Source organism: Eulemur rufifrons, chromosome 2 (genome assembly GCF_041146395.1).
Source record: "Eulemur rufifrons isolate Redbay chromosome 2, OSU_ERuf_1, whole genome shotgun sequence".
NCBI classification, from domain to species: Eukaryota; Metazoa; Chordata; class Mammalia; order Primates; family Lemuridae; genus Eulemur; species Eulemur rufifrons.
Window position 1 is genome coordinate 100,156,995 of NC_090984.1, and position 22,920 is coordinate 100,179,914.

Here is a 22,920-nt window from a genome sequence, read left to right on the forward strand (position 1 = left end):
GCATACTATAAATTTAAAGAACTGAAAGATAGTAGAGGCTATTTGCTAGGTGGCATAAGTCTGGACATATAAGACCAGAAAATCATCAGTGTTGGAAGAGATTGCAGATGTAACAGTAGTTTAACCTTCCACTGCCAAAGGAACTACTCTGACAACCTCCCCTTAAAGGAGGACATCCAACTTCTATCCAAATAGATCTAGTACAAGTTCACTTGCTCTCTAGGCAGCTATTTATTATTGTACCATTCTGTTGCCCAATAAGAGAATAGACTGAAAGTGTCAACCAATTTGGGGTCTGAATATCTTGTCATTTTCAGTACTCAAATGGCTTGCTACCAGCATTTCTGCAAAGCGTATTACATTATCAACGAATCTCAAACTATGCTTCAAGTAGCCCTGGAATTTCCATAGAAAAGCCCCAGGGGCCATTGGTTGTTTGAAGGGAAAGAGAAAATGGCTGGAGGACTGGACACAACTCTTAGGAGGGGCTTCACAACCCTGTCACAGCTTCAAACGAACTCTATCTAATTCACAAGTGGCATGTAAAAGTTTTAGGAAACGCTTTCAGGGTTGGAACGTTTTTGAAAATCAGTGATATAATCATCATTTGGCAAAATGAAACAAAAAAAAATTTGGCAAAATGAAAATATGTAATTATAATATTCTGCTTTCTACTTCTTAATGAGTAATTACCACTGGCCTATAAAATAATCTAGCAATTAAGATAATACTTAACACATCAAGGGAGAAATCAAACATTCTGTTTTTAAGTAATCTATATATAATGATTTTGCTTACAAAGAAAAAAATGGAAAACATGTTAATTCATGGTAACATTTACTACTGGTTATCAACCAAGTTGAACTACTTTTTTCTTTTTTTTTTGAGACAGAGGCTTGCTCTGTTGCCCAACCTAGGGTGCTGTGGCATCAGCCTAGCTCACAGCAACCTCAAACTCCTCGGCTCAAGAGATCCTCCTGCCTTAGACTGCCAAGTAGCTGGGACTACAGGCGCACACCACCACGGCCCACACCCAGCTAATTTTTTTGTATTTTTAGTAGAAACGAATCTCCCTCTTGCTCAGGCTGGTCTCGAACTCCTGAGCTCAAGCACTCCTCCAGCCTCAGCCTCCCAGAGTGCTAGGATTATAGGCATGAGCCACCATGCCTGGCTACCCAAGTTGAATTTTACTCCCCAATAAAGAAGATCACATATCTTGCTTGGGAAAAGTCCTGGTTGAACACAGGTAAAGGATATATTTTCCTAAGTATAAAAGCTGAGAACAAACTTATTTTGTCCTACAAACTAATTTTAAAAAAGAAATCTCCATTCTACTAGAATTTTCAAAGGTCACTAGATACAACTAAATTGCCAAAGTCAGAAAATCTTCGTAGTCCTTAACTGCTCTGTAGAATTTGACACCATGACTCCAAATCTTTGTATACTTCCTTCCTCCCTGGACCTCCTCAATACTCCAGTTTATCTTCATTTGACTGTTTTGAGGGTCTACTCTACTTTCTCCCACCCACTGAGGGTACTCCCTAAACAGTCCTTAATCTGTGTTTTCTTATTTACACTATCACTCTTGAAGAAATAATCAACACATATGTTAAAAGTGTCAGGTTCAAAAAAATTTAATAATCAACACAAACTATCACCCCAAGTATGATGATTTCCCATTTGTACTTTTAGGTCTTGCTTGATCTCTTACTCAAATTTCTCTATTTGGGTGCATTGATACTGACTGCTTCGAACACGTTAACTCAAATCATCACCTCTCATCTCCCATCCCTAAAGTCTTCCCCCTCTCCACTGCAATTTGTTTGGTTTAGTGAAAACTGTTTAAGAACTTAATATGCGCTGGGCCCTACTGTTAATGCTACTGGATACAGAAATTAGTAAGACAACTTCATTGCCTTTAGCTGGCTCTCTCCCCTCAAAAAAGGTTAATTTTTTCATAATATAGTGAATGTAATAACAGCACTGTATGCAGTGTGCTCTGAAAGCACAGTTTAGGCTCAGGATACATTTCCTATAGGAGATATTGACCAAGTTTTAAAGGAAGAACAAAAAGTAAACATACGGGGGATAAGAGAGAAAAGATGTTTCAGATAAAGGCAACAGCATCAACAAAAGCATAGATGCAGGAAATCAAATACTAGGTAGCAATGCAATTACAGGAGTAGTAGAGATGAGGCTGGAGATTTAGGCATGGGAAAGCCACTTAAAAGTTTTAAACCAGGGGTAGGGAACCTTTTCATGTTGGAAGGCCACACTGATTTAGCTATAATTAAATAAGGCCACATTCAAGAAACTTCAATTAGATAGACTTAAAAATGTACATCGTTTTTTGTAAAAATCTAATCACTATGTATTTAATAATTTTAAAAAATGAAAACTATTTGTTAATTTTAAACTAACCTTCTAATGACTTTTTTGTGTCAGCTTTTTGTTGGAAAGCATTTGAATAGTTCATTGTAGCATGGAGGTTCATAGCTTCAGCTGATCCTCTAGATGGGCATCAGCCATTTGTGACCTTAAGGGTGTCTTGAATTGGGTCAGGCAGAAGAATGTAGATTTGCAGCAATAAGTGGATGAAAAGCAAGAAAACATCTTGGGGGCATGTTGCTGAAGGCATGGGTATTCTGCATTTTTCCATGTTTCAATTGGACCTTTCTTAGCATCATACAATGACTTTAAAATGTCATCTACTGAGAGCTCAATCAATTGCATTTGTAGTTCTTTAGGTGCCCTGGTGATATCAACTAGGTCTAAAATGCTAATTTTAATGTGATGTCATGACTCCTAAAGTCAGTGAACCTTTCATTGTATTCTCCAATTAATAGGTCTATAACAGCTGCATATTCTTCAAATGATTCACCTGTCATCCTGCTCATCAATGACCTTTGCTAACTGGCAAAAACATTCATCCAAAATTTCCTTTTGAAGAAGAAGTGTTTTGAAAAAACAGCTTTTTTCAGAATGTTTGGATTTTTTCCTACGTATCACATATAGACTTAGTTTTACCTTGCAAAGAAATATTCAAGTCATTTTGATTTGACATGATATCACACAAAAATGCTGCATTCCTATAGAAATTTTCTTGCTGATTGTGTTCTTCATAAAATTTAACTATCTGTTCTGGCAGAGATACAATTTTGGTTGTCCCGGCCACAGCCAATGCACTTTAGAATGATATGGCAAATCCATCCTGAATACCTCATTGTTCAACTTTAGCATGTTACAAAACTGAGGATGCTGTGTTGCATTTGCATGAACATAGTTAACAATACTTACAACTTGTTGCAAAGTGTCACTCAAAATAGTAGCTTTAGCACAGAGATTTTGCTGATGCAAGATACAATGAAAAGAAATGAGAGCATCTGGATCTGTTAATACTTTTTTTTTAATCTGTGCAATAAACGGTTCATGTTTTCCTGTCATGCAAGATGCACCGTCTGTACATACACTCACTAAATTTATCAAATTCAGTCCAATTTCATGACATTCATCTTGAAAGCTGTTGAAGATATCTATTCCCTGTGTTCTGTTCACAAGAGTGCCCAAAGCGAGTAACTGCAGCAAAGAAATCTTCTGTTATGACCTGAAGTATAAAACCTGCACCAAGTCAGTAGTATCAGCTGATTCATCCAAAGTGATTGAATAATACATATTTTCCTTTTGAAGTATTGCATTAAGTTGTTCTGTTAAGTTGAAGGGCTAATTCATGCTGCCGATCAGTTACGGTTCTCCTTAGAAGGGGTAGCTGTTTGTATTATGTTAACACTTTGAAACATTATTGGGGTCTAAGCATCCTACAACTTCCACAGTGTATTCTTTCACAATTTCTACAAAACTGAATGACTTCCCTTTTTCCTCCTCCCCCGAGTATATAGGCTACTTTATAAGTTGCTTCAGTGGCATTATTTCCAGGTCTTATTGCTGCTTGAAAGAATTGTCTTTGCTTTTGCTTTTCATCTTTTAATTTCTGCAATATAACCTCTCATGCCTTTCCCTCTCAAGTTAAAATATTTGTGGTCCTTATGAGTGTTAGAATGCTGATGAGCATTTAATTTCTTTAATGCTGATACTGCAATATTCACAAAGCAAGCAAATCATCTTATCTCTAGTAGAAATAAGATAATATTGCAATTCTCAAACCTCATTAAAAAATCTGTTTTCTTCCTTCAGTCTTCTCTTAGTCTTCCCTGACATGATAGGCTGTTAAGGAGACAATTAAAAAATACTGTCGAGCTGTGCAACTATTCACAAATTCCACTTCAAACAGAAACACAGTACACTGCTGTCAAAAGCTGACAACAGACTGGCATACTACATCCCTACAAACTCTCACCAACCAGCCTCATATGGTAGCGGCGCCAGTCAGGCGGGGAAAGTCAGAACTAAGTCATGAGTGTAGCAGCCATCAATTTAGCCCTTATGGCTGACTAATGTCCTAATTGTGCTGGTCAATCTGGAAGGATTATTTTGTTGAAACTTACTTTATTCTTTGGTAATTTAAATATGTTCATTTAAAAAATAAATTAAAATATAAAAGAACAAAAATATTAATAAAAATAAAAGGATTTGTTATGTAAAATTTGGATTCAGTCAAAAGGCCTCACTTAAGTATGCAGGTTTCCCACCCTTGTTTTAAACCATTGCTGAGGCCGGGGGCGGTGGCTCACGCCTGTAATCCTAACACTCTGGGAGGCCGAGGCGGGCGGATTGTTTGAGCTCAGGAGTTCCAGACCAGCCTGAGCAAGAGTGAGACCCTGTCTCTACTAAAATTAGAAAGAAATTATATGGACAACTAAAAATTTATATATAAAAAATTAGCCGGGTATGGTGGCACTTGCCTGTAGTCCCAGTTACTTGGGAGGCTGAGGCAGTAGGATCGCTTGAGCCCAGGAGTTTGAGGTTGCTGTGAGCTAGGCTGATGCCACGGCACTCTAGCCCAGGCAACAGAGCAAGACTCTGTCTCAAAAAAAAAAAAAAAAAAAAAAAAACCCAAAAAAACATTGCTGACACGGCCGTAGTTGCAATTTAGTTAGATTACTCTGCTGGCTGTGTGGAAAATAAATCTGAGGGAGAAAGACTATAGACAAATTAGAAGACTTTTAAAATTGTCTAGGCAAGTTATAATGAGAGCCTAACTAGGGCAATAGTGGTAGCATAGGTGGAGAAAAGAGGAAGGACACTTTTCTCCAACAGTGAGAATTAAATCAACATGCTAGGAAATCATTTTTTACCCAGGATAATAAGATTGCAAACCAGTAATTAGCTTCACTGTTTGCTTCAGGAAATTTTTGCAAACTAAATTATGTGGGGAAACTGTGCATCAGGGCAGACAGTTCTCCTGACAGGATAACAAATTTAATACCCTCTTCTTGCTTTGTCCACTAATTCTAAGTATCGTGTGATGCATTTTGCCTAATTCCAACCAGTTCCCCACCTTGAAGGACCTGCCTTAAGCCACTTGAGTCATGATCTCAAAAAAAACCTTATAAATACCCTTTTCTAACTTACCCCAACTACCATCACTGTCAAAGTGGTGCTTGCCCTTGATGTCATAAATTGAATAAATTAATTGTTTAATCAACAGAATTCTCTTTGTGGGTAAAAAGCCAACAGGATTTGATGACTAATTATGTAAGTTGAGGAAGAGGGAGAAATCCAAATATGACTCATGTTTTAGGCCTCAGCAAACAGGATGGAGAGTAAATGCTATCTAGAAAAAGATAAGCAAGGTAAAGAGGGAGATTAAAAGTGCTGGGGAAAGGATAAATTTATAAATTAATAAAATGACATTTGAGCAAAGAACATGAAGGAGGTTAAAAAAAAAAAAAAAAAAGTGAGCCATTCCAGTAGGATGAGAATTCGAAGAAAACAAAATAACCAACGTAAACCTCTGAGGAGATGGCTGGCCTAATGTGGGAGTTTTTGTTGTTCTTGTTTGTTCTTTTAGAGAAAGTCTCCCTCTATTATCCAGGCTGGCCTCTTGAACTCCTGGGCTGAAGCTATTCTCCCCCCTCACACTCCCCTAGGACTACTGGTGGGTGCCACCGCACCCAGCTCTGGCCTAGAGTGTTTGAGGGACAGAAAAGTTAGTGTGTCCAGTGCAAAGGGAAGATGAGAGAGGTCAGGCATGGTGACTCACACCTGTAATCCTACTACTTTGGGAGGCTGAGGCAGGAGGATCACTTGAGGCCTGGAGTTCAAGACCAGCCTGGGCAATATATCAAGACCCTAACTCTATAAAAAATTTAAAATTACCTGTGCATGGTGGTGTATGCCTGTAGTCCCAGCTACTCAGGAGGCTGAGGCAGGAAGATCACTTGAGCCCAGAATTTGAGGTTGCAGTGAGCTATGATGATGCCACTGCACTCTTACCTTGGCAACAGAGTAAGACTGTGTCCCACCATCCCCCACCCCCAAGAAAAGAGTAGTAGTGGTGAAACCAGAGGTGTTATAGAGGGCAAAGTCATATAGAGCCTTGTAGGCCAAAGGCTTTGACTTTTCCTGTGAGAGATAGATTGATATTCCCATCCAATAGCACCAATTGATGGACTGTGTATTGAAGAATTAGGGAGAAGTGTCAAAAATGAACCTTGGGGTTTGCTGTTGTCATTTAAAGCTTCCACCTCATCTCCTAACACCTCCCCACATAATCCTATGAAAATTAGGTAGGAGTGCTCTTGAATCTTGTTTCTACCAGCTCTAGAAAATACACTACTCATTGATATAATATCTGTTTTTAAATGAGGGGAAAGTTGTATTAGATTCTATTATTTATGCTAGAATTCAAGACATTAGTCTTCACCTTTATACTTGGTGAACTGAGGGGCTTGTTTATAGGGCTTCCAGGATGGGTTTGAGACTCCTGAATGCCAGAGTCAGAAATTAGACTTCAGGATCCACAAGTTTTTTTTTGTTTTGTTTTGTTTTGTTTTTTTTACATACAATCAAGGACAAAATTTGGATACACATCTTTGTTTCACTTTTCATCTTACTCATTAATATAACTGTTTCAAGTAGGAAGTTATATTTATAATATCAATTAAAACATAAAGGCCGGGCGCGGTGGCTCACGCCTGTAATCCTAGCACTCTGGGAGGCCGAGGCGGGTGGATTGCTCAAGGTCAGGAGTTCGAGACCAGCCTGAGCGAGACCCCGTCTCTACTAAAAATAGAAAGACATTATATGGACACCTAAAAATCTATATAGAAAAAATTAGCCGGGCATAGTGGCGCATGCCTGTAGTCCCAGCTACTCGGGAGGCTGAGGCAGTAGGATCGCTTGAGCCCAGGAGTTTGAGGTTGCTGTGAGCTAAGCTGACGCCACGGCACTCACTCTAGCCTGGGCAACAAAGTGAGACTCTGTCTCAACAAAAAAAAAAAAAAAAAAAAAAAAAAAAAAAAAAAAACATAAGGCCAGAGGCCAGACACCATGGCTTCACACTTGTAATCCTAGTGCTTTGGGAAGCTGAGGCCAGGAGTTTGAGACAAGCCCAGGCAACACAGGGAGACCCCCATTTCTATACTCCAAACAAGACTAGTCCAACTAGTCTAACAAAAGAATTTCCCCCGATCTGTAAACATATGTGAAAAATCAACCACCTGAGAATGAAAGACAAGCCACTAACTGGGAGAACTTATATGTCACATATATTGAACAAAATGTTAGCACCCTAATGTTTAAGGAATTTCTAAAAATCAATAAGCAAATCAAATATTGTTTAAAATAGAATAGCAATAGAAAAGAGGCAAAATGTACAAGCATTTTATAAAAGAACAGAAATGGCCAATGAGCACATGAAAAAAATGCTCAACTTCATTCAAATAATCCAGAAATTATAAATCAAAACATTATATATCATTTTACATCTATCAGTTTGGCAAATATTACAGAATCAGACAATAACATGGAGCAACAGGCACTTTCATAGGGCTGTAAATTGGTACAACCATTTTGGAAAATAATTTGGCATCATCTAGGAAAGTTTAAGATGTACATACCGTTACAGCCCAGCAATTCTATTTTTAGGTATATACCCTAGAGAAACTCTTACATGTACATAAGAAGGTATGTACAATGTCTGGGTAGCATTGATTATTGTCTGTAATAATAAAATAGCAACACTAGAACGAACCTAAATTGACAGAAGAGAGAATTACAAAATATTCACACATTAGAATACCACACCACAGTAAAAGCAAAGATTTGACAGCTATAACGATCAACATGGATGAATCACACAAACATAATGCAAACTGCAGAAGAATATACTATATTATGATTCCTTTTTACAAACACTAACAACTAAAAGAATACTGCCTGTGTAGGAGGCACTGTTCTAAGCACGTTATATAATGACTCATGAAATCCTCACAACAGCCTTATCAGGCAGATTCTATTTTATTTATTTATTTTAAAAGACAGGGTCTTGCTATGTTGCCCAGGATGGACTCCAACTCCTGGGCTCAAGCAATCCTCCCGGCTGGGCACAGTGGCTCACACCTGTAATCCTAGCACTCTGGGAGGCCGAGGTGGGAGGATCGGTTGAGGTTAAGAGTTTGAGACCAGCCTGAGCAAGAGCAAGACTCCATCTCTACTAGAAATAGAAAAAATTAGCCAGGCAAGATGGCATGTGCCTACAGTCCCAGCTACTTGGGAGGCTGAGGCAGGAGGATCACTTGAGCCCAGGAGTTTGAGGTTGCTGTTACCTAAGCTGATGCCATGACACTCTAGCCAAGGCAACAGAGCAAGACTCTGTCTCAAAAAAAAAAAAGAGCAATCCTCCCATCTCAGCCTCCTGAAGAGCTAGAACTACAAGCATACACTACCACACCCCCAGTTGATTCTATTTTTCATCCCCATTTCACATATGAGGAAATAGGCACAGAGAAATTAAGTAATTCGCCCAAATCACATGGTGAGTAAGTGGCAGAACCTCCTGGTGCCAGTGCTCTTAGTCCCTACATTACACTGCCTCTCAAAAATACACAACACTAAACAAGATAATATTTAGGGATACATATATACTTAGTAAAATTATAAAGAAAGGCAAGAGAATGGTGAATGTAATTAAGGGCAGTGTTACTTCCATTTCATAATTTTAATTAGGTGGAAAGTAAATCATCTATAATCCTTTCTGGAATTGAGGATAGAAATGGGGTGGAGAAACATAAATACAAATGCCAGAAGAGGTGGCTCAGGCCTGTAATCCCAGCACTTTGGGAGGCAGAGGTGGGAAGATCAATTAAGGTCAGGAGTTGGAGAAATATAAATACAAACACACAAAATTATAAAACAGCTAACAAAAGGTAAAAAAATAAATAAATAAATAAAATAAGTTACATATGTGGGTAGTTATAAAATTTAAGTCTCGTTTTTACTAAAAAGAAAGAATAAAGTTATTGAAATTTAGTCTGAACAGCCAAATATGGAATGAACTAGAAGCTTCTGAAGGGCAATTAGAGAGCTACAACTCTTTTTTTTTTTTTATTTCATCTTATTGTTATGGGGGATACAGAATTGCAGGTTACATACGTTGCCCATGTACCGCCTTTCCCCCCAAGTCAGAGCTCCAGGCGTGTCTGTTCCCCAGATAGTGCGCATTGCACCCATCATGTAGGTATATATCCCTCCCTTGCCCTCCCCCCTACAACTCTTAAGAATATGGAGACTGCTCTTCCTAGAGTTTTTTACCCTAAATTATGTTTGTTTGCTTTTCTTTGTTCTATAGTCACAACTATACCCCTGAACTTTGGATTTCTCTTGTATATAAATTATAAGGAAGATTAGACAAGACAGGGATATGCTTCAGAAAATTCACTAAGAGAAAAAACAAAAACAAACAAACAAACCCAGAAAATAACCCCCTACAGCACATACTTGATATACATGGAGCAGATATAAGACACACTTAGGAAACTTGACCCTGACACTTAAGATTATTTCCCTATAAGGAAAAGAAAGACCAAGTCACCAACATGTTAAATTATTCACTCTAATTTTTACAACACTAGTTGGTTCCAAATGTAACAATGTATATAAACTAAAATAACAAAACCACGGGTGCATCATTATGAATATCTGGGGAGAAAAAAACAGCACATTCACAAATTTCCTTAAATTAGCTAAACGTTCTTTTTTCAGGAGACTAACCTCAGGTGTTAAATTCCAAAGGTAGCACTAAAAGCAAAAATCATATAAATTCAAAATTATATTGAGAACACCTCATATCATCCATAAAGTACAGTAGTGTACTATCTTGCAATAAATCAACACAAATAGGGATTTTTTTTCTAGTATGGAATAGTGTGCTGTTTTCAACTAAAGACAGTTAAAGTAGCTGGCTTACGTTTAGCTGCTGTGAGAAAAATATCTCACTAGAACCACACAACATGCTAATGCTAAGGGAGGCACAAAAACACTGTACAGCAAAAACTCATTAAGTAGAACTGCAGAAAAAATCATCTATACTGCTTTAAATTGTTTTAAATTCTCACTTTTATTTTACTATTCTCTGAATAAATGAAGTTGAATGGGAATATATACAATTTTGTTGTATTCTTAGTCATACTTATATTCCAGAATTTCACAGGGAAAGTTACAAGAAAGAAAAATACGCACTAACTGTCCACCTGCCAAAAACAAAACAAAAAATTGATCACTCGCTAAAATATAAGCTAAAACACCAAATTAAATGACATTAAAGTAGAATATTGTACATAAGTATAAAGTATTTTCTTTCTTTGATTTCTACTATTTCTTATGATATGGAGCTTACTTTCAAGATTTACAGTGAAGAAAAAAAACGCTTTTATTTGCTCAAGCTAAGTAAGTGGAAAAAATGTAAGGAATTCAAGACTTCCAGCATCGACAAAGGACTTAGAGGTAGGTTATCTAGTCAATCCCCTACTTCATCAATAAATCCTAAGAATTCTGGATTATATTACATAATGGTCTAAACTGGAATAATTTGCCTAACAGGAAACAATTTAGAACTTATTAAATTGCAGGAGTTTGAGACCAGCCTGAGCAACATAGCAACTCTTATATTAAAAAAAAAAAAAAAAAATTTAACCGGGCATGGTGGTGTGTGCCTGTAAGCCCCAGCTACTTGGAAGGCTGAGGCAGGAGGATCTCTTGAGCCCAGGAATTCAAGGCTGTAGTGAACTAGGATTGCGCCACTGCACTCCAGTCTGGGTGAAGAGAGAGATCCTGTCTCTAAAAAAAAGTTTTATCATTGCCTCAGTGTTCCACTTAGGCACTGATCCAAATAAACAGCAACAAAGCACAACTTTATCACACACAGCTAAATAAGTATATCCAATATTCAACTTATAGGATTAATAAAATTCATTTTAAAATTCATAGCTTTCTGATACAAGTTAACTTACAGATTCATGGAAAGGTAGCTAGAACAAAAGCTTGGTTTTTTTGTTTTGTTTTTTTTTAAACCTACTTTTCAAAGGAAACATTCAGCTCCTATGTAAACCTAGGTTTCAGTAAATTTGAAATTTATGTTTCAGTTCAACTTTTTTTTAAATAGGCTACCTATGTTAGGGAGCCCTTAGTACTATATTGCCTTATTTCAGAAAACTGCCATCTACAGCATTTTCAAAGAAAAAATTTTAACAAATTATTCTAATTTTTCAATAGCTAAACTAAAAATTACTTTGCTTCATCAGCTATCAGACCAGAGATTTAAAAACAACAAATTAAGTCTTGGTTGCCCTAAAGATTGGTATTTGAGAATAGAACACTGTCACAGTTTGAATGTGGCAGTTCCCTAGCCACATGCTCCTCAGCCCTAATTACCATTTAAATCATGTGTTCTCATCCAGGGGCTCAGGTACCCCACAGGCTCTTCAGATTCAGCAACCCCTTAAGATTATGTACAAATCAGAATGTATATGTGTCTGTGCACTTTATGGAGCCAGATTCTTCAACTTTTATCAGAATCTTAAAGGATTCCGTAACCACCAAAAATATAAGAACCACTGACTTAACAGTATTCCACAATTTTTATCTATTAGCTGACTTTAATCTTAGGTTTCTGCCTTATGAATTTTCATCTTCCCACTTATCTTGTCCACAAAATTCCTTCTTTTGTTTTGATACATGGTTTTCCTGTTCATCTTTAAAGATAATGGCAAGTTAGAGCTTCATAAAATGAGAAAGGACCCTGTCTACTTAAAACTGCAAAGGTAGTTTCAAAAGTTGAAATATATATTTAAGAAGCATTTTTTTTAAAAAGCTATCTTTTCTGAGAGCTTTTTCTTGTCTTTACAAAACTAATTTTATATTATAATTGGTCATTTGCCTTTCAATTGAGAAAACAACTGGTGAACTGAATCTGTGATTTGGTAATACTTAACTTTTAAGACACGTTAAGACTTCCCGTATAAAAATACATATAGTCATCACCCTGAACCCCAGGAACACACATATACACAGACTGACTTCATTAGGATGGTAATACTTCAAGGATTAAACCTTTACTTACAGAACAAAATGAGTTTGCTTTGATATGGCAAGGACTGATTTAGCAAGGAACATCTTGATGAAAAAGGGCAGAATTGCTGAGAATGCTAGCCTACTTTTTACACTGACTTTTTTCCTCTAAGCATCTGTCAAGTGTGGGATGAGGAAAAAGGTGCTGGAATCTGGAGAGGCAGACGAGAATAAAAATATATTTGATTCCAAGAATTGGGCTGGGGAGATGGGGGAGAGAAGGGAAAAAGAAATGCCAGTGGAAAAATTACAGAAAAAAATTATAGAAATAAAAAGCTGTTAAAACCAGCTCTGCTCCCCTTTACTGACAAATGACTTGGTTAATTATCTACACATATCACCTCTTCAATACTTCAGTCCCCTCTAATCTTATTACTCCCTTTCCCTTACACCCCACTCCTCTTTTCCAAGCCATCAACAAAAGATTTCTAAAATATAGCTCTTATTTGTCCACTGCTTATCATTTCCACCACCAGAAGAACCATGGTCCAAGATAACTTCATCTCTTGCCTGGACTAGTATAAGCCACCAACTAGTCTTTATTTTTATTCCTCTCTTGTCCTTCTCTGATCAACTGTGTTCAACACTGTAATCTTTAAAAACGTAAAATGGATCATGGCACTGCTTAATAGTTCCATGGCTTTCCAATGCATCTTCAAATGAAATCCAAACTCTCATCATTCATTGAGTCAGTATGGCATAATTCACGCTGCTCAAGAAGTGCTTAGAACAGTGTCCAGAACATCACAAATGTCCAGTAAATGTAAGCATATCAGAGTATGGCCCTTGCCTGTCTCTCTTATTTTAAGGTGGCATTCTTCTGATTAACTTTTTATGATCCTTTCAGCTAACTGAAAGTTTGTTCCCTCTTTAGGCCTGTTGTTTCCCTCTTCCTGAAATACTTTTTTTCCCAGACCCTTCAAGTACTTCTGTCTCCCATTCATACCTCAATTCTCAAGCTAAATGCTGTCTCATTGATGAGGCCTTCTTTTTTCACTAAGTATCATACCCTATATTCCTTATTACACTACTCTTTTCATTTCCTTCACAGTGCTTTATATTTTGTAATTACTTTTTAATTTATTTCATTGGTTAAACTCTTCCTTCAACATCATCAGATGCCTCAGAATCCATTCAATAAATTTTCTAACTTGTTAAAGGTAGGAAACACTGATTTCTGTTCTTTCTATCCAAAATAATCTTAATTAATGTAAGTATTAATCTCATTTCACAAGTAGCTGAAAAATTGGTCACTAATATAAATATTGGTCTGTGCTATGATTCATTATACCTACACACTTCCTTTAATTGTTAAATAACATCCTGTATTCAACAAAGTATTGTGCTAGATAAAAGAAGAAGAGGAATCAAGATGAAAAATTTTATTTTAAAATAATTTTATTAAGACTTTAAGGTCTTGAATGATGTAAACATAGAATAAAAAAGACCGAAAGAGGATATTTCAAATAGGGGATGGAGTAGGGTGAAAAGCCATGCTATGTATGTAAAAATATATATTTCACAGAGTTAAAATACCATTGACTACAAGATATACCTTTATTTTATGTTCCACTAAGAAAGAAAAATGCTGCCCAAATTGTTAATTAATTGTTCATTAATTATGAAATACCATCAATAGTAAGGTGTATCCCAATGGGAAATATTTCCCAGTTCCAGTCACAGAATTAAAATGTGAGGGAAAGAATTTTGAAAAGAAGGGAGAAGAGAAGGAAGAAAAGGGGGAGGAGGAGAGTTAGGAGAAGAAAGAGAAAGAAAATTACCACTCTACTCGGGAAGGGGGGGGTGGAGAAGGGAGGGGATATATACCTACATGATGGGTGCAACGCGCACTACCTGGGGAACAGACACGCCTGGAGCTCTGACTTGGGGGGAAAGGCGGTACATGGGCAACGTATGTAACTTGCAATTCTGTATCCCCCATAACAATAAGATGATATAAAATAATAATAAAAAAAAAAAGAAAAGAAAATTACCACTCTATTATTAACACTAAATCAGTCTTCCAAGAACCTCAAAGTCTCAGTGACATGGAATATTGGTTATTCATTAAAGTTTGTTATCAGGAAGGGGAGAATAGACCACTGAAAACAGTGGCCCGTTTTTTTATTGTTTCTATTTGCCTGTATATCTTTGCTTATCCTTTTATTTTTAGCTTTTCTAAATCATTTTGTTTTATGCATGTCTCTTGCTTATAGCACATAATTAAGTCTTGCTTTGTAATCTAAATTTAAAATCTTGGTTTTTATTATAAAAGGTGAGCTAAGTATAACAAAAAGATAAATCTTGTAAGGTCCACATACTTCAAAACTTAAAATCGTACTTCTAAATGACTTGAGGATCACAAGTCTTGGCTTAAAGTGACAATCATAATAGAAAATTTAAATTTTTAAATATATAATTAATAATAATGGAAAAATTCCATTTCAAAATTCATGAGCTACTTTTAACACATTAACTGCCTTGTGAGTTGTATTTAACTCATGCTAGTTTTGAGCTCGCGACCTCATGAAGCATATGAAAACTCCATTCTCTCAAACAAATTCAGTAAGTATGTTGTGAGTCACATACAACTCAAGTGGGGTGCAGTGTAAAAATTGATTCTAGTGCCAAGTGAGTTGCATATAACTCATGCACAGAAAACGGTAAAAAATAACAAATTTTTCATTGAATTAGAAAGGATCGTTTTGTTTTCAAAGTTTTTATTCTACTTTCGTAATAGAACACACACCATAGCCCCATGGGAAAAATCTTTTTTTCTAGTGTGAGAATGTGTTAAATGTATAGCTTCAAATGCTTATATTAAAAAGGCTAATAATTGATGAGTTAAGCACCTGTCTTATAGAATCATAAAAGGAAAAATGACAGAAATTAGAAGAAAATAAAATACCACTTCCAATAACATATTAGGCTAGATTATTCAACCAAGTTTCTTGCTGAAAACAATTGTAAGTGATGCACACAATTTTTTTCCAAAAAAATCTTAAAAGCACTGAAAAGCTGACAAGATGGTAAAACAATTACCACACCAAACTTCATGAGAAAGCAGAAGCCCAAAGAGATAAGATCATAGGCCTGTTCCTGAGCATAATGAAACTGCTTTTATCCTGTAGACCTTTACCTAACTCACAAACTTGACCTTCAGTTTTGATGGTCTCCTGAGAAAAAAGAGAAGCAGAGTTCAGGGCCCACCCAACATGGAAAATCTAACAAGAGACTCCTTTCTCTATAAAGTTGGGACACCCCCCCCCCAAAAGGTTTCATCCTATCCACACACCTTATCCACAACGGACTACAAGGAAATTTGCCTTCCTATTGCAGAACATAACAACCATTCCTAAGAAGTTGTAAATACAAGCAGGCTCACACATGTATCTGCAACCCAAATCGACTCCATTTGGTGGTCCAAAATACCTTAAAGGATGGATTTAAAGTGTAATCAAACTGTAGTACCTTGAGGAAATTACAAGAAACAAGCAAATCTCTTGAAGCAATATATGTGCATCTTGGGTCTCAAAGAATAGCCACAATTTTTTTTCCAGGAAAAACAAGCAGTTCATAGGCAAAATCTCACACAGGATGAATAAAAAGAAATCCACACCTAGGCATAGCATATAAAACTTCAGAAAACCAAAAAACAAAGAGCTCAAAGAGAATAGCAACTACAGGTTAAAAAGACAGATTCACTCAGAGAACTATTAGATAGCTGATTTATCAACAGCAACAATGCAAACCAAAAGAGAGTGGCATTATTTCTTTCAAGGGCAAAAAAAGAAAAAACTAAAACAAAACAAAACAAAAAAACCCTGCCAAACCATAATTCTTTATCTGATATCTACCAAGAATTAGAGTTATAAAGATACTTTCAAATAAAAAGAGTTCACTACAGAAAATTTCATTAATGAGAACTCTAAAGAAAAAAAATCTTAAGAAAGAGATCTATATGAAAAAAATCTGAGATACCAAGAGGAATCAGGAGAACACAAAGTTGGAAATGACATCAAATTTAGAAGCTCATGTTCATTTTCTGCCACATAGACTGAAGAGCAGAAAAGCCAGTAGACAGAAAGTGAAAAAGAAGGAGACCCATAAAGGAAAGAGGAAGAGGCAAGGTCTGAGTAGTATCATAAGCCCCTGGTTCCAGCTGTTCCTGAGGCCTAATGAAATCCTGTCCTTGGGAATTGGGAAATCTTCAGTGTCCTTATATTAAACTCTGTTTTTCACTTTAAAAAATGTAAAAAAGAAAAAGGAAAAGGCCAGAAATTAATTAAATAGAAAACATACAATAGAGAAAATAAAAATCAAGCACTGGTTCTTCAAAAAGGCTAAGAAAATATATAAATCGTCTAGCAAGATTGATGAGAAAAAAAAGAGAAAAGGAACAAAAAATATTAGGAATTTTTAAAAAAGAGAAATACTTAGCAGAAATCAAAAAGATAATAAAAATGCTTTCATGCTACATATGTGTGTGTGTGTGTGTGTGTGTGTGTGTGTGTGTGTATGTAAAGACAGGGTCTCTCCCTCTTGCTCAGGCTGGTCTCCAACTCCTGACCTCAAATGATTCTCCCGCCTCAGCCTCCCAGAGTGCTAGGATTACAGGCGTGAGCCACCATGCCCGGCCACTTGTGGAAAATATTAATACTTCAAAAACTCAAAATGGCCGGGCGCGGTGGCTCACGCCTGTAATCCTAGCACTCTGGGAGGCCGAGGTGGGCGGATCGTTTGAGCTCAAGAGTTCGAGACCAGCCTGAGCAAGAGCGAGACCCCATCTCTACTAAAAATAGAAAGAAATTATGTGGACAGCTAAAAATATATATAGAAAAAATTAGCCGGGCATGGTGGTGCATGCCTGTAGTCCCAACTACTCGGGAGGCTGAGACAGGAGGATCCCTTGAGCTCAGGAGTTTGAGGTTGCTGTGAGCTAGGCTGACGCCATGGCACTCACTCTAGCCTGGGCAACAAAGTGAGACTCTGTCTCAAAAAAAAAAAAAAAAAACTCAAAATGGATAAATTAAAAAAAAAATGCTCTAAAAACTGATCTAGCTAGAAACACAATTCTAAATAAAACCATTTAGAAAAATGAGTACATACCTCCCCCAAAATATTAACCCCACCACCCCAAAAAATTACCAAGCCCAGACAGTTGAACAGAAGTTCAACCAAACTTACAAAAAAGATCAGTTCGGGTCTTATAAAATCCCCTTAGGGGGAAGAAAGGATTAGTTCCCAACTCATTATTTGAGGCTGGCATAATCTGGATACTGGATACCAAAACCAAATACGGACAAGAAATAAAAATTATGGGCCAATTTCACTATGAACATAGATGCAAAAAGTTTAAGCAAAATATTAATAAACCAAATCCAACTGTATATTTTAAAAAACAGCCCATCATTCCAACAGTGCAAGGGTAATTGAACATTAGAAGATCTATAAATGTCATTCACATTAACAGAATAAAGGAGGAAAACTATATGATCATCTTGGCAAATGCAGAAAACACACTTGATAAAATTCTATACTCATTCTTCAAACACAAAAATATCTTAGACGACTAGTAACAGAAATGTCATTAACCTATGGAGTATCTACCAAAAATCTATAGCAAATATTATTCTTAATAGTGAAACAAAATAAGCACTTCCTTTAAAAATTAAGTGCAACATAAGGATGATTATAATTAACATTTGAATTGAATATAGTACTGGAAGTCCTAACTAGCACAGTTAACACAAGAAAAAAAAATAAAAGGTCTAAGCACAGGAAAGACACAATGTTCACACAGTAGCTTACCTGACCATATAGAAAACTAAAATCATCCATAGATAAATTATTAGAATAATTTAGGAATGTGGCTGAACATAGATCTATATACAAAAAGAAATAAAGCTTACATTAGCAAACAGAAAATAGAAAGAAAAAAAGAGGAAAAATATACCATTTATAACAGTAACAAAAAATAAGGTATCTCATTTTTCTTTATGGAAAAAAAAGACAAAAAACTTCACTGAAAGATATTTTAAAATACCTAAATAACTAGAAAGATATACTATAATCAAGGATAGAAAGGCTCAATACCATAAAATAAAGGAAATAGGCTGGGCGCGGAAATAGGCTGGCTCACACTTGTAATCCTAGCACTTTGGGAGGCTGAGGCAAGAGGATTGTTTAAGGCCAGGAGATCAAGATCAGCCTGAGCAATATAGTGACACTCTGTCTCTATAAAACATAGAAAAATTAGCTGGGCATGGTGGCACATGCCTGTAGTCCTACCTACTCAGGAGGCTGAGGCAGGAGGATTGCTTAAGCTCAGGAGTTTGAGGTTGCAGTGAGCTATGATGATGCCACTGCACTCTACCCCAGGGTAACAGAGTGAGACCCTGTCTCAACTAAAAAAATACACATACACACACACACACACACACACACACACATAAATAAATAAAATAAAGGAAATAAATCAAATGCCCATATAGATTAAAAGCCACAGAGATTTTGGGCTCATATACAAGGCAGGTCCCATTCTTTAAATAGTAGCTTTTGAATTTTTGTATAACTTGACTCAAATTGTTTTCCATTTGTGGATATTTCTACAATTGATATAAACTTATTATTAAAAATTAATCACAGGTATTTTACTCTAATTAAATTGCAGTAATAGTTTAGGATTCTGACAGCTGCGATAAACAAGTATGAGAAAAGAGCACATGATCAGTACATGGTTGAGTTCTAGTTGAATGTGCTGTGGTCCCATTGATTTAAAGGTCAGTGTACACATTCATCATAGTGTAATTCTGATAACCACTCCTGCAAGAATTGAAATGTTGCCAACATTTTACATAATACATAAGGTTTTGGTTCTTGGTAATTACCTGTCAACGTTGCCAAAACACCATCTCCTAAAAGCCATCTGAAAATGTAGACCTTTATTCTGGATACAAATGGCACTCTCAAGGGGAAGACAAACAAACCACATTCATAATACAATGATCTTAATAGGATCAAAGGATATTTCTATGGGTCTATGTATGGTCCTTACAGATATATGACCCTTGTACATGTGAGCTGTATGAGCAGTTGCCCAATTTGCTTTATCATAGATCTGAATTTGATCAAATGAGATTTTCTTCAGGTCTAACTTAGTCAAGTTTAACTTTGGTTTATGTAAGTTTTGTGGTACTCTACATTGCTGTCTAAACTTTGCTTTATCCAAATTTTCTAAGAGAGAATTAGAAATTATGATCATTTGCTTTATTGCTAGGAGATGGTAATACTAATAGTTAATATTTACCGAATGCTTACCATATGCCAGGCACTGTAATAAGCTCTGTACATATTAAATCATTTAATCTTCACAATAACCCTGTCAGGTATATAATACTACTATCATCATTTTTCAGGTAAGAAAACTGAGGTACAGAAAAGTTAAGTAACTTTCCGATGTCACACAACAAGTAAGTGAAGAAGCTTAAGGATTCATACCCAGGTAGTCTGTCTCCAGAGCCCAGACCCTTAATTACCATGGTATACTGCCTTTCACAATATTTAAAAGATACATGAAATTATTAAGAAGGACCAAAAAAACTCAGCAGTAAAAAATTATCAGTAAGAGTTAAATAACAGTTAAGCAATATCAATACCAATATAAGTTATGATAAGTTGATACTTCACAGCTATTTCAGTTTCATAGTTATGATTAAAAGTTTTGAAGTTGGACAGACCTGGCTCTGAATCTTGGCTGTGTCCCTTACAAGCTGTGTGATTTTGGACAAGTTTCGTAACTTCACCAAGCCTCAGTTTCCTCATCTGTAAAATGAGAATAATAAACATCTCACAAAGTTGTTATTAGTAACATACTTATTGCTGCATTACACTAATATGGTAATGCCAAACAAAACACAGTTACTCAACATAAAAGGACAAGGAGGCTTTGAAAATTTTCGCCTATAAAACAAGACTTTAGGCCAGGCACAGTGGCTCACATTTATAATCCTAGCACTCTGGGAGGCCGAGGTGGGAGGATCACTCGAGGTCAGGAGTTCGAGACCAGCCTGAGCAAGAGCGAGACCCTCTCTCTACTAAAAACAGAAAGAAATTATCTGGACAACTAAAATAACACACACACACACACACATATATATATATGTATATATATTAGCCGAGCATGGTGGCGCATGCCTGTAGTCCCAGCTACTTGGGAGGCTGAGGCAGGAGGATTGCTTGAGCCCAGGAGTTTGAGGTTGCTGTGAGCTAGGCTGATGCCATGGCACTCTAGCCTTGGCAACAGAACGAGACTCTGCCTAAAAACAAAAACAAAAAAACAAAAACAAAAACGAAGACTTTATTATAATGATATAACAAAGATGATCACTCCAAGTCACTGCAGCAATTGCTAGATCTACACACTAATGTAGAATCACAATCTTCTCTAATACATGACAAATAATTCTCCTAGATAAAAGCCAAATACCTAGAGGTAAATTATGGGATCTCTGAAATAAAATATTGTATATACATAAAGAAAGACACAAATAGACAAGACATTGTTACTTACTGAGAACAACTCCCACAAATCCCATTCCACGCATATCCCTTCTAAGACTAGTAAGTGGTATTCAAGAGGCCCAAAACAGAAGAGCTGTGCCAAGAAGAATTGATTCATGGCACTGGTAGGAAGGAATTTTTATAAGAGAAAAGCAGAAAGAAAAAGCTGGGTGCAGTGGCTCATGCCTGTAATCCTACCACTTTGGGAGGCTGAGGCAAGAGCATTTCTTGAGACCACAAGTTTTTAGACCAGCCTGAGCAACATAACAACCCCATCTCTACAAAAAAAAATAAAAAATTAGCAGGGTGTGGTGGTACACACCTGTAGCTACTTGAGAGGCTGAAGCAGGAGGATCACTTGAGGCCAGGAGTTTAAGGTTGCAATGATGACACCACTGCACTGTAGCCCAGAGAACAGAGCAAGACCTTATCTCAAAAAAAAAAAAAAAAAAAAAAGAAAAGAAAAGAAAAAAGAAAGAAATAGATATATTGTCAAAGTAGGGTGGAAAATGGGCCCAGAGATCACTGGAATATAAGGGAAACTTATTTAAAACAATCTGGAGTACCTCCATGTTTTTTTTTTTTTTTTTTTTAAAGACAGGGTCTCATTCTATTCCCCACTGGAGTGCAGTGGCACAATCATAGCTCACTGTAGCCTCCAATTCCTGGGCTCAAGCAATCCTCTTGACTCAGTCTTTCAAGTAGCTAGTACTACAGGTATGTGTCATCACACCCAGCTAACTTTTTATTTATTTTTATTCCTTGTAGAGACACAGTCTCGCTATGTTGCCTAGGCTGATCTCCATCTCCTGGCCTCAAGCAATCCTCCTACCTTGGCCTCCCAAAATGCTGGGATTACAGGAACGAGCCAGGTGCCCAGCCCAGTATCTCTATATTTAGTTCCACAATCATAGCTATATCTCCACTGGCACATAAACTAAAAAAAAAATTCTACTCATTTTCTTATAGCAAATAGTAGTTTATGCAAAGTGTTAAAAAAATCATTTGGCCTGGAATTTGTTTTTTGTTTTTTAATTTCTATCTGTCCCCTCTCAAAAATGTGGGTAAAAGGGTAACTATTACACAATTACATTTATAGAACTGGGATTTAGTTTTCAAAAATGAAAAGTTGTCACAGAGTATCTATTCAGCTATATATTAAAGATTTCTGATTTATGGATAAAATTACACAAGGAGGCCGGGCGCGGTGGCTCACGCCTGTAATCCTAGCACTCTGGGAGGCCGAGGTGGGCGGATCGTTTGAGCTCAGGAGTTCGAGACCAGCCTGAGCAAGAGCGAGACTCCATCTCTACTAAAAATAGAAAGAAATTATATGGACAGCTAAAAATATATATAGAAAAAATTAGCCGGGCATGGTGGTGCATGCCTGTAGTCCCAGCTACTCGGGAGGCTGAGACAGGAGGATCGCTTGAGCTCAGGAGTTTGAGGTTGCTGTGAGCTAGGCTAACGCCACGGCACTCACTCTAGCCTGGGCAACAGAGTGAGACTCTGTCTCAAAAAAAAAAAAAAAAAAAAATTACACAAGGAAAATTAAGCTATGAAGAGGTATTCAAGGTTGGAAACAAAACAATTCTTCATACACAAGTGAGATTGACAGTAAAAAAAAAAAAGCAAGAAAAAAGAAACAAGGCAATTCAGATAAAATATTTATAGAGCACCTACTTTGTACAATAAAACCACAATACTCAATATAAGGAGGGGTATATAATCTCTAAACTCTACATTCTCATAATCAAGAAAAGGAATATAAAAAGACTATGTGATGGAACACTGCAAATGCTTTAAGAGAGGCACAAATTGCTGTGTCTTAAG

General features: G+C 36.7%; 1 protein-coding gene across 15 annotated transcripts in view; it reads right to left on the reverse strand.

Moving 5' to 3' along the window:
• Window positions 1–22,920, reverse strand: part of NUMB (NUMB endocytic adaptor protein) — a 168,293-nt gene that overhangs the window by 69,238 nt on the left and 76,135 nt on the right. For 5 of the 15 annotated variants that reach the window (XM_069488629.1, XM_069488593.1, XM_069488621.1 and 2 more), the window contains one exon: window positions 20,265–20,349. The exons of the other annotated variants lie outside the window; for them this stretch is intronic. The gene's annotated coding sequence lies outside the window, so the exon portion shown is untranslated. The remainder of the gene's footprint in view (window positions 1–20,264; window positions 20,350–22,920) is intronic. 15 annotated transcript variants of the gene reach the window in all.